General features: G+C 36.4%; 1 protein-coding gene and 2 non-coding genes across 3 annotated transcripts in view; all 3 read right to left on the reverse strand.

Annotated features, from left to right (window-relative positions):
• LOC112149528 (V-set and transmembrane domain-containing protein 5) overlaps positions 1-1,591 on the reverse strand; it is a 14,539-nt gene extending 12,948 nt beyond the window's left edge. Inside the window, exon 1 of the mRNA XM_024277272.2 lies at positions 1,507-1,591. The gene's annotated coding sequence lies outside the window, so the exon portion shown is untranslated. The remainder of the gene's footprint in view (positions 1-1,506) is intronic.
• On the reverse strand, positions 256-446 carry LOC112150040. The gene has a single exon (XR_002919884.1). It is a non-coding gene; the product is annotated as a U2 spliceosomal RNA (small nuclear RNA).
• Positions 1,592-7,843: 6,252 nt separating the features above from the next.
• On the reverse strand, positions 7,844-8,007 carry LOC112150034. Its single transcript, XR_002919878.1, has one exon. It is a non-coding gene; the product is annotated as a U1 spliceosomal RNA (small nuclear RNA).
• Positions 8,008-10,033: the final 2,026 nt, after the last annotated feature.

Below are 10,033 nucleotides of genomic sequence, written 5' to 3' on the forward strand. Positions count from 1 at the left end.
AATCAATACAACCACAACTTAACATTAGGAGAAAAATGTAAAGTCTGCATTTATATACATCAAATACATAACATTCTACATTAAGGACCCTCAAATCTTATTATTATTAACTCATATTCATAAATCAAATGCTAGTATGTATACAATCCAAGACGAGATACATTTCATTAAATTACCGACATCACTTATAAGTTAAGCAAATTAGTTAATTAGAATTTAAGTGTATTTCTCAGTGTTTCCATTGTACAGAGAAGAGGGGGGTGCACCGTTCCTGGAGATACTGCAATACCAGGTCGATGCGTGGAGTGGACGGAGCAAGCCCCTATTCCATCTCCCTGTTCCAAAAATCAATTTAATATATGGTCCCCGGGTAGGGGACGTATCAGATATTAAACTGATAAGAACAGATACTACACTTGATCTTAGCCAAAAGGCCGAGAAGCGATACCGACCACAGCTCAGAGGAAACAGCCTCATTCTGCTTCCTACAAATCTATCTTTAGGTTCTACAATCACCAAATGAACATTAAATCCATCTCTCTATAACTTCAAACAACAGATAACATCAATCGTGTAACAGAAACAGACCGATGAGCGGTAAAATTAAACTAAACTAAAGGGGACAACGAAACCTTCCTGTTACTTCCGGGACACGCGGTACGATCTAGACCAATTGGAAGACGAGAAGCAGCAATAACATTAAAACAGCTAAAGGAGCTATTTTAACTACTTTATTTATCAATTAATATCAGGTATTTAATTAACATTGCAACCGAATATTTATTATGCAAATAAATTGACCAAATTCAATTCATGTGGTTAAAATAATCTAATTTCGATGCAGACTCGTAACGAACAGGAGGCCGACAGCGAACTCTAGTGAAAAAGGGGGAAATACAGCCTCTTTCCTCAACACGCACTTTGAAACCCTCCGGATAAAAAACGTCGGTCAATGCTTTCTCTTAGAAAAATTGAAGAATATATATATATATGATTGTTAAAGAAAACCTACATGTCAAAGATAATTTGCTATTCAAAAATAATAATAAAAAAATAAATAAATAACCAAAAATATTATAAATTATTACAGTTTTAAAAGTACACCGAATGATATTTTAGTACAGGCCACGACATGAAATAGACGTCTGAAATTCGTTAATAAATCTCTGTGGAAGATTTAGCAAAATATCTCCTAATGCGGTATATTTAAAAACTAAAAGATTGGCAAAGAAAAACTATCTCACTTCATGCAAAAAACAAAAACAAAAAACCAATACATATTTAAATACACTTACATTATAGTTTTTGTCTTTTTCAAAAAGAACAAGTCGATAATTTATGCTAACGAAATCACTCAGGCCGACATCTTGTGTTAGCCTTCAGCACGTGAAGTCCAAAGCGTAAAATATTCACTTTTTTAGACATTTATTGATTCATGTGGTTAATACCATAAACTTACACTAAAATAACAAAGTTTAAAAGAGGTTTGGAAGAAAGCAGACTTACTTCACCCGTTTTATCGTCGACGTTTTCTGTTAAAAAGTAAAAAGCCTCGCGACTGAAGACGACGAGCTCCTTAATGTGCACATGCGCAGAAGGCGAACACGTGACCCTTAAAGTAGCTACCTTCTTCTAAACTGCGTATTTCACATTTCTATTTAACAGGAAAATGAAATGAAAATAAAGTTTTTTTTTATTCACTGCAGGTATTTTTGCCTCGAAAACTATATTTTCATTGAAAAAGCTTAATACTAAACAGTTTAATTATATTAGATAAAATATCTAAAAAAAACACCACGAAAATAAAGTATCTGCTTTTATTTATTTATCCAAAAAAGTGTTTAAAGTTAAAAAAAGGTGATTGTCAATTAAAACTAAATTTAATGTTAAAACAAAAAAGCAATATGTAGTAATTTAATGTTATATTACTATTGTTATTATATTTTTAAGCTTCTTTTGTCTGTTTTAGACACGTGTAACAAAAGTTATCCTCATTTATTTAAGTCAGATATCTTTCCTGAAGCTTTTTGTCTCTAAATCTGTTGGTTTTCAGTTCGAGTTCTTCTCAACCTTCATCTTTGTTCCACCAGTTTTTAGTGTAGAACTGGGTTCTGTATTGTCATTAATATAGACATTTATGAGGATCTGATTTTGTGCTCAAAAGATCTTGTTTTTAGTGTTTGTCAAAAGTTCAAACACTTGTTATTCTGTCCCTCAAACAGCAGCTTTTTTCTTTTATAAGACCTTTGACTGAAAACATCAAACTAAAGTTCTTCAAAGTACAATTCCAATTTTATCATTTAGGAAAATGTTTATTACTTGATTTTTAACAGTTTTTATTAATATAAGAATGCAGGTGAAAACAGCTACATCCTAATCTTTTTTTTAATTAATAAATTTGAAATTCATTATGGCAGATTCAATTCCCTTTTGATTTGGGTTAATTTTAAACAATAAAATTCTCTGAACTAAAATGGATCAAGGACATCTTTATCCAAAACTTCCACCAGTGTGACTCAGAGATAAATACCTGCTACTGAACAGTGAAGGTGAAGTTTTCCAGATTCCTTTTGTTTCTTTAAGTTTATAAAATAATCATGTGTACAAACAAACAAGTAAGCAAGAATAAATGTCAAATCCATTCACATTTCAGTTTGATAAAGTTTAGCCCACTGTTGTTGTTTTTTCACATCAAAATAATCTTAAGGGAACATTATTACAACATTCTACCACACTGTATGGTCACATGACTCTGCTAAATTCAAACACTGGAATGATGGTTGATCAGTTTCTTCTGAATCACGTGTGTGTTGTCTGCAGTGATGGCATTTGGTCGTTATCTTAAAGTAAAATAAACTTGGCATGTCTTAAATTGTATTTTCCATTGGTATTTTCTCATTTTTAACCTTTTTTTAAATGGTATAATTTGATTTGATTAACAACTTCCCTCAGACAGATTCCTCGATGAATCAATTAATCGTTACACCTCTAATTGTTGCTTCATAAAAAGAGCTGCTATTGTTGCCCAAGTCAGGCTCTCATGGTGCAGGTCCCAAGTCTGGATAAATACAGAGGGTTCTGTCAGGAAGGGCATCTGACAGCCGAACAGTTGAGATCCAGATTCCAGCTCAGATGAAGAAAACAAAGACGTTCATGGATCAATTTGTCTGCTTCAGAATGGGTCGGAGCAAGAGGACTTTAGCCCGTCCATTTCAGTCGCTGCATCACAAAAGAACTTTTTCAAAAACAGCATTTCTTTATTTGCTTTTAATTCACAGTGATTGGAGCAAATAAATGCTTAGAAATGCAATTTTAATCCTACATTTCTTTCTATATATCATCAGAAAAATGCTGCAAGAACACATTAAAAACACCAAAAACATGATTTTCATTGGAGTGGCTCTTTAATGACATTTTACTAACTGGAAACACTTTTACAATAGATCAGTAAATGATCGCATTAAGACTTAAATCACGCTTCTGGAGCGAATTGTTTCAGATTAAGAAGAAAATCTATAATTCCTACTGGTGGTGGAATAACGCCGGTGCGCTCCAAATGAACCACTGCTGCAGTTTGTTTCCTACAGTTATTTTTTTACATCCAGAAGCATCAAAGCTTTAAAAAAATCCCTCAGTATGAACTCAGAGGCAACAGAAAATCCAGATTCTCTGCAGACAAACTCCATCAGCTGTTTTTGCTGGAAGGTTCTCCTGTTTTTATGGATTCATTCAATGGATGGATGTTGGTCAGAAGAAAACCTTTAAAACTCAACAGAAGGACCAATCATGGCTGATGGGACAGAAACATCCAGTCATTCATTCAAACCAAAGACTTCAGATCAAACCTCCGGAGTTCAATCAGCTTTTATTGTTGCACAAACAGCAGACGGCGGCGCTGACCGGCTGAGAAGATCTGCTCGGTCAGAAGGTCTCCACAAAAACAAGCTTTGACTCCACAGATCCAGACAGGACATTTACTCAGAGAAACAGCAGAGAATCTAGAGAAAGAGCAAAGAATTCTGGGATGTTTGGAACCTCTCTCCTTCAATCAGGAGTCTGAACTTCCTGTTGGTGTTAAGACGCAGCGACGACACAACAAGATGTTTGTGTCTGAACGGTTTGGCTCCTTTTGAGTCCAGAAAGAAAAATTTAGAAACTGTCGGCAGGCGGTCCAAAACATCCAAACATTTCACAAACATCAGGAATCTGTAAACAGGAAGTCTTAACTTTGTTTCCAATCAGCTTTTTAACATCAGTCTGTAATAAGTTCAGTTCATGTGGATCCATAAGAATCTTTGTATGAAATGTCTTATGATTGGCTGCAGAACACAGTCATGATCCTGATCTGGATCTGCACAGAATAATAACAAAAAAAAATCTTTATTTCAACTAAAAACTGAACAAAAACATGAAATAAAAGAGTCGTCCTGAAACCCAACAAATGTAAACATTTTCTTTCTAAAGTCTGAAGTTGATAAATATTTCTGCTCTTTTAAAATATGAAGAGAACAAGTGAAGCTGTGGAGCAAAGTTCTGTTGTTGGACTGAAGGACCCACCAGAGTCCCCGGTGCAGAAGTCCAAACCCAGCTGCTGGTCTGAAGTTCTCCTCCACAGTCTCTCCAAACAGCTGCTGACAGCCTGTGATCAGTGGAGCAGTCGGTCCTGTGACTCCGCCCTCTGCAGTCCTGTTGGAGTTCCACCGAGCAATGGCGTTCATCAGGTAGACCTGATGCAGACGAGCAGCACAGTGTGGTCCTGTGTGGTGATGCAGAAACATCATTTTAAAAACATTTCAGGAGCTGCTTCTGTGCACGCCAGAGTTTTCTACCTGGAATCATGTGTGGCTGTTCCACCGAGACCTTTGATGGACGTCCACGCCGTTGATGGTGGTAACCTGAACATGTCCGGTGGATCCTGAATGCAGCCCAGATTCTGCTGCTGGCACGCCCTCACCTCATGGATGACTTCTGTGAATCCAGAAATGACCACAGAAACAAGGCAGTCACAATGAACAACTGTGGACTTAAACTCTGTTTTCTTGGTTCTGGTCATGTTCTGTTTGCAGGTCGAGTGTCAGTCCCACCAGATCCACAGCTGTCTTCCTTTGAGTTCATGATCCTCAGTGTGTTTAGGCGTCTGCTTCTCTGAGAATCTGTTTGTTTCTCAGAGTTCATCCTAAAGTTTCAATTCTCCTGAAACTCTTTGGCTCTTTCATCAACTCCTGACAAACTGGAGGACTTGTTTTTGGAATCGGTGGTTTTTACTGGTACAAGAGTTTAAACTTTATCAATGCACTGACTGACTAACTTTCTATTTACTGGGGTTTGAAGAGGCTCACTCCACTTTCATCCAGTCCTGCTCAACCTTTCAGCTCCTCTATCGCCACCTGGATGAGCTGGAAGGTTTCCTGTGGTCTGAGAGTTAACCTGGAAATGTGCTGCTGGATCATCATCTGATAAAGACTTCCCCCTCAACCCTGACAGCCTTAAGAGCAGATCCAGGTCTCCTTTAGCCTAAAACGGCCCAGCCACTGCAGACTTGAACACAGCATACTAAGCATGCTAATTCAAAATGATCCACAGGACTTGTTAGAAGGCTCACTAACAACGATCAGATTGGCCAACAATGAATGCGCTTAGTTTGAAAAAAGAAAAAAAAGGGGGCGGGGTAGCATTTTTCAAAAGAAAGGCCAATTCCGTTAGATAAAAAAAAAGTATGCAAGCAAATTCAAAGTCTCGAAAGATTGATGTTTGAAGACTGCAACAACGTAAAATTGGAGAGATTGGGAGATCAGACAACAATTTCTGTCTATGTTTCTATGCTCTTGGTGGAACATGTGCCCCAAAGCAGAACCGATCCCACCCGGTTCCTGGACCTGCTGTCACACCTTACTATGGTGTTGCCCCCGGTTCCGCCCCGCAGAAGGAGAACAACCTTCTTGTTCACACCGCGCCTGAGAGAAGAGCGAGTCATTAGATGATTCATTCAAAATCAGAAACCTGGGCTTTATTTTTGACTTTAAGCTAACTTTTATCCCACATATTAAGCAGGTGATCAAAACTGATTTTTTATCATCTTAGAAATTTGGCTAGAGCCCGCCCAATTCTCTCTCTTGGTAACACGGAGACGCTGAAGCATGAGTTTATTGTCAGGAGAATCAACAATAGTAATTCCCTTCTAAGTGGTGTTCCCCCCCCAAAAAATAGCATCTAGAACGTTCAGCTTCAGCAGAATTCTGCTGCAAGTGTTCTCACAAAGATCAGGAGGCGGGCCTAGATCACCCCAATTCTAAAATCCCTGCATTTGATCCCCATAAGCTTTAGGATTGGTTTTTAAGAAACATTAATGGTTTTTACATGTCTTAATGGTCTTGCACCCTCTTATTTGTCTGATCTTTTATTAAGATATGAACCCTCATGGACCCTGAGATCTTCTGGCACTGGTCTACTAATTGATCTACCTGTGAAAACCAAAACGTACGGAGAAGCATCTTTTCAGAATTATGGCCCTCGTTTATGGAACGGTCTGCCAGAGAACCTGAGAGCCGCAGAGAGCATAGTTGCTTTAAAGAAAAGCCTTAAGACCCATCTTTTAACAGTGCTTTTAGCTAATTTTTTTATCTGAATTTAGTTTATATTTATTAATTTGATCATATTTTATGATTTTACACATATTAATAATTCCTTTTAATAATAATGCTCATGTTTTTTTGTTTACTGATTTTATCAATGTTTAAATTTTATTTTCACTTTTTCATTTTACTTTCCAGTGCTCCCTCAGCTGGATCCTCTCCCTCTGGGTTGGCTCCTGTCTAGCTGTTCCAGCTCTAGATGGAGACCTGCATCACTACCTAGCTGTGGCGGGGCATTTTGTTGTTGTGCTTGTTTTTAGATTGTTTTATTTACGTGTAAAGGACTGTGTGTTATATTTTGTATGAAAAATGCTATATAAATAGCTTGATTTGATTAAAAAGATGTAATTTTACGTGGGATTTTTTTTTTAAATAACGTTGCACATTAACAAAAAAAGTAAAAGCAGAGTCAGTGAGATTGTTGATCAGTGTGATGTTCATCCAATTTCTCTGAATTGTTTGACTGTCTTGCTGAAACATTTCAAGACTCAAAAGTTACATTTTATTATAGGAAAAAAGAAAACGGCAATTTCCTTGTAAAATTACAACTTCTCAAAATTTTACAATTTTAATCACCTAGAATTTTGACCATTTCATTTTAATATGTGATTTTATTTAGGGAAAATGTGGACCTTGTTTATAAATGTACAACTTTATCCTCGTACATTAACTATTTTTTTTGTTTTCATATGTCTGTTCTTTCTGTTTGATCTTCCTTGCACTGTAGGAAATGCAATACATTTCTTACTTTCTGTTTTCATGTTACAACACTTCATCCGACCGCTTTCCGTGGTTATCTCTTCAAAAGTCTCTGTTTTCTAGCTTGCTGTTTACGGAATATTCCATTGCTGCAGAAGGGCCGGGGGAGGATAAAACACCTGAGTAGCTTAATACCATTTTAGTGATTTGGGATTATTTTGTTACAAAGTTGGATAAAAATAGGTAAAGGAAGTTATTTAGGATATTTCTTTTAAATATTCAGCTTGGGGGGCAGCCACGGTTTAGGGGGACCCCAGGCAGTTGCCCACCTTTGCCTGACAGCAACTACACCTCTGGCTATGAGAACAACTGACCCAGTGAATCCATGATTCTGAAACACAGTTTAATGGAAGATGAGCATAACTCCATAACTCATGATAAATGACATACAGATCACAAGTATATTTATCCTATGAAGGTTAATTTGAATGTTTTGTCTTTGAACATATGATCAGGGGAGAGCGCGAACGCAGTCCCCCACTACCAGAAATTATGCAGTCGAGATTCCCACATTTGGGGAATTCGCAGGGGTCAGCACAACCGGAGTGCAATGGCTGAGCCTCACCCTGGGTGAACCACCTTCATGATCATGGTATCTCCCCTGCCAGGTAAGTATGAGTTGTTCAGCTCACTCGCACACACCTCTTTCTCACACACACTGTCCAGCTTTAAGGTCTCTACACTTTTCACACTCACACAATCACACACTGCAGGACTCACAATCAACACTGTGACACACAAACACACATCTGGAGACAAGAAACTAACATTTTCCACATTTATCGACACAATAACAACTCCCATGATGCACTGCTGTGTTCAAACTAGAAAAGCTAACTGATCATCCCACAGTTTCATTCATTTATTCTCCTTTAGACGGTTGTCACAGAGTTCAAAGAAAAAAGGTGGAATTTGACTAAAACCATAAACTGGTTGAGTCATAATATGTTCATAAAAACAACACATATAAAACTAAAATCATCAAAAACATTCAAATCTGACGTTTTTCTCTGCTAACACTAAACCACTTCCTGTCCCTTTGTTTCCTGCAGACTAGAACTTCAAAGTCCTGCTGCTGCCACCTACTGTTCTGGAATGTAAACTACACCCAAACTGTTCAACACCAAAGCTTAAAACAAAAGCAAGTCTTTACAACAACTAAAAACGGGTGTATTACCCTTTTGTCTATTTACTTTGTTGTTTACCTTTTAGCATATTCCACAGCAAATCAGCGTCTGCTGATCAGCACATTTGGTTTGACAGGTCTGTGCATGAGAAAAACACAACTGTAACCCTGGCTCCCTCTAGTGGACAACTGAACTAACTACAATATTTAAAAAACGGAATCGGCAAACAAAACCATCTTTAAAACGTTCCTGTGCAATTCCAGATCAGTTTTAGACTGAATGTTTTTAGCGAGTTCATTATATCTAAAATGTCATTATGTTGGTTTGATTAACAAACACCTGCAATGTGTTTGAAGCCAGCTCAATCTAAACTAAAAAACAAAATTCTCTGTTAGAGAAAAAGTAGATTCTTTAGTAATTATAACAGTAATGCAGAGTTAGACTAAACCGAGGTAACAAGTTTACTGACGAATTAATTAAAATAATCAATGTTAAAAATTGTAAACAAATTAAAAATGAGTGTCAAATAATTCTGATTTAATCTCTAAAATCTGAATTTTAGGAATTCTTTTCATTTTATTGAACTCAGTCTTAAGCTGTATTATATGCCCGTCAGTCACTGAAATACATTTTCAAATATTTTGCTTTCATGGCTTTCTGAGGTTCAAACAGGTTTCTGATATAGGCCCTTTATTGCAATGTTTCCTGTTATTATTGTCACTACAGAGATTCAGTTTCACTGAAATCCAAAGGAAGCAGAGCTCAGTTTAGTGCTTAGACCTATTTTCTAAGAAATAAACACTTTTAAAAACACTGTAAATACAATAAAATGGATTTATATCAAAGGCAGCAGACTCACCTTGCAGCATCATCAGGATGTCAGAGTTGATTCCTGCTCGTCTCTGGACGGTCATCGGATGTTTCACTCTCAAGCTCAGGTGTTCAAAACATCTGGGGAAGAAAAAACAAGATCAAATTGTTAAACTCAGTCTTATATTAAATTTACTCTGTTATCTTACTTTAAAACACAAGTTAATTTCAAAAGTTTGCTGTTTGTTTTTTACTTTTTCTTTTCTTGCTGTCCTGAAATTCTTTACAATTTCTTATTATTTTTGTTATTTTATTAACAAAATGTTTACCCTAATTATTTTTGTGGTATTTGTGCATTAATAAGACAATTCTCAAATCTTAGAAACATACATTTGATGGTCTGAAAGAATCCTGTGAACAGAAGAAAGAATCCTGATCTCAGTACAAACACTGAAAAAAAAGGTCTGTTGGATCTACATGAAAATATCATGGACATCGGTCGCACGAAAAAAAATCATGTTATACCAACATGAATATGGTACATAAAAAAATCATGTTATGCCAACATGAATATCACATATTATAATCATGTTATATAAACATGTATGTTGTACATAAAAAAAATCATGTTATGACAACATGAATGTTGTACATAAAAAAATCATGTTATGCCAACATGAATATTATATATAATAATCATGTTAT

The sequence above is a fragment of the Oryzias melastigma genome, linkage group LG13, assembly GCF_002922805.2.
Source record: "Oryzias melastigma strain HK-1 linkage group LG13, ASM292280v2, whole genome shotgun sequence".
Classification (NCBI taxonomy): domain Eukaryota; kingdom Metazoa; phylum Chordata; class Actinopteri; order Beloniformes; family Adrianichthyidae; genus Oryzias; species Oryzias melastigma.